This window comes from Camelus dromedarius, chromosome 12 (genome assembly GCF_036321535.1).
Source record: "Camelus dromedarius isolate mCamDro1 chromosome 12, mCamDro1.pat, whole genome shotgun sequence".
NCBI classification, from domain to species: Eukaryota; Metazoa; Chordata; class Mammalia; order Artiodactyla; family Camelidae; genus Camelus; species Camelus dromedarius.
The window spans coordinates 8,225,630-8,228,534 of record NC_087447.1 but is presented as its reverse complement, the minus strand read 5'-3'; positions in this window follow the sequence as shown (position 1 = coordinate 8,228,534).

Below are 2,905 nucleotides of genomic sequence, written 5' to 3'. Positions count from 1 at the left end.
GCTAACGACTTGTAACGACTCTAACAAGCAAGGAGTCCATGGCTTTTCATTGGCTGAGTCCTTGCCAGGAAAGAAGAGGAGTATTTCCGCTTCCTAGTGGGCCCCACTGTCCTCACAGGGTGCCAGAGCTCCCCTTTCCGATCTCTTGATTCTATTTACTTAAGGTTTCTGTTAATTTTTTTTTTTTTTACACTTTGAATGTCACATGGAATTCTTCACAATGCTTCTAGAATCCAGTCTAGCAAAAAAAAAAAAAAAAAAAAAAAGTAAAAGAGACTTCAGGTTTCTGCTCCATCTTATACTTTTGAAGTCATCCTCACAACAAGAAATAAAGCTGAAGAAACTGAAAAACAACAATTCTTCCTAGATCCATCACAGAATTAAGATTCAGTGCCGGTAGCTTTCCCAATGCCTGGAGGGACAGAAGGTTACAGAGAATCACAGATTACCAGGAGCAGTCTCAGGAGCAGAAACCCACTGCTGGAGCCAATAGTGGAGGGACCACTCAGACTGTAATTGAGGAATTACTGGAGGCTCGAGGTGGAATAGCTTGAGAGTTAAAAACTCAGGGAGGAGGCAGTCCTAGGAGGACTGTATGCTTTCGTGGAGCCCCACCAAGTCCTCGCTTTGAAGACAGGACAATCCTCTCCCTTCCATCAGGAAAAGGAGCAAAGTAACCATTTAGAAATATGTCTGCTTTGGGCCAGATCTCAAGAGAAATTACATTACCAAATCCATATCTGACCTAGGGATGGTAAATTCACCAACTCCAGCCTCTTCTGGGCTTTCTGACTCACATAAAGGGAGGGAGAAAAAGATAAATAACTCTTCTGAAGATCACATCTTAGGGATTCTGGCCCACTAAAAGAAAAAAAAAAGGATATTTAATAGAAATTTAATAAGATTATAGATGCTTTCCCTTCTTGATAACCAAACACCACATCAATAAGGATCTAGGATAACAGTCAGCTACAACTGAGAGAGCTACAAAGCTCAGAGTCAATTTAAGAAGTTTCTGTGGAAACCCATAGACATTAGGAAGTAAAAAGGAAAAACTCAAATTTATCCTTCCCATGTAGGGAAGAAGAGTTTTCCCCTACTGTGTGTTTTTTCTCTCTGTGTCTCCCTTACTCTCATATTACTGCAACACAAAACAACACAAAACACCACTTCTGACACTTCTGGTTACCATGTGTATGGGAGTTTTCCCCGCTTATAGCAAGTCTCTGTGACACGAGGTGGGTGTCCTACAATGTAATTAAACTCTGACACTGTCTACCTGGAGACAGCATCAGATCCCACAGGCTGAAGGCTCGGTGCCACAGGGCTGAAGCCCTGCCCACTTCAGACAACAGCTGCAAGCCCAGGTTACCTGCTGTGCTTCTGGCCAACAGTCCATAGATCAGGGTTTCCAAGGACCCCCTCCATGGCTTCTATTAATTTGCTGGAATGACTTACAGAACTCAGGGAAACACTTACCTTGCATTTACCAGTTTATTAAGGAATATGTTAAAGGATACAGGTGAGCAGCCAGATGAAGAGATACACAAGTCCAGGTCTGGGAGGGTCTGGAGCACAGGAGCTTCTGTACCCATAGAGATGGGGTACATAATCCTCCTGATGTGTATGTGCTCACCGACTTAGAAGCTCTCTGAACCCAGTCCTTTTGGGAGTTTATGAAAGCTTTATTGCATAGCATGATGGATTAAATTATTGACCATTGGAAACTGACTCAACCTCCATCCCCTCTCTCCTCCCTAGAGGTAACTGAAAGTTCCAGTCCTCCAATCAGTTGGTTCATTCTCCTGGCTACCAGCCCCTACTCTTACGAGTAGTGCAAAAGTTATGAACCTCATGAACATAAAAAATACAACTTTGTTGCTCTCAACACAGAAAATTCCAAGGTTTTAGGAGCCCTGTGCCCAGGAAATTGGATGAAGATGAAATATATATTCTTATTATAGATCACAGTATCACAGGGAGGAAAAAAAACTACACTAGAGAAAATTGAAACCTCTATCACCTACAGCTACAATTTTTTTTTTTGTTCTGTCTTGCTTTTGTGGTGATGATAAAGATGAGATAGTGGTGATGGTTGCACAAACTCTGTAATAACTAAAACCCATTGAATTGTGCACTTTAAACAGATGAATTAGATGGTTTATAAATGATATCTCAATAAAACTGTAAACAAAGACATTTTTAACAGATGATTTAGTGATATGAATAGTGCTATGAAGTTTTATCCCACATTTTCTCTCCAGTTCTGCCCTAGCACAAGGTGCACCTGCCATATGAATTTTATGACATCAGAGTGTAATTATTTATTTACTTCTCCTTTACTCACCAGGCAATAAGAGCCATGAAGATCTTGTCTGACACATCGCTGTATTCCTGTAAACTAGAATGGAAAAGATACTCACAAATGTTATCTGAATCAATATGGATCAATAAACCAGTAAAAATAAACCTCTATATGAGCTTACACTGGCTTAACCCTCTGCCCTCCATCACTGCCCACTCTGCCCCTATTTCAAGAAACATATTTTCAGTGTAAATTTGTGGTATGATTTGAACTGAAGGAGAATGTCACTTACCAAAAGGGAAGGGTCGCATTACAGTTCACTTGCTTTAATTTAACTCAGGATAGTTTTCATTAACTCTTTAATTAAAATCCAGTATTAAGCAAGCAAAATACTTTCTGTTCTTTTAAAAAAAATAATCAAAAAGCACTTCACTTTTGCATCTCGTAAGTGATATTTTCTGGGGAGAACTATTAATTATTTAGCAGGTTTATTTTAGTTGTTTTACTAACAAAGTCCAACACTGACCTTGTAGGTCAAAGTCCAACACTGAGTTTGTAATGTGGTACTTGCTGAGTACAAAAATGTTTGCAAAGGACACC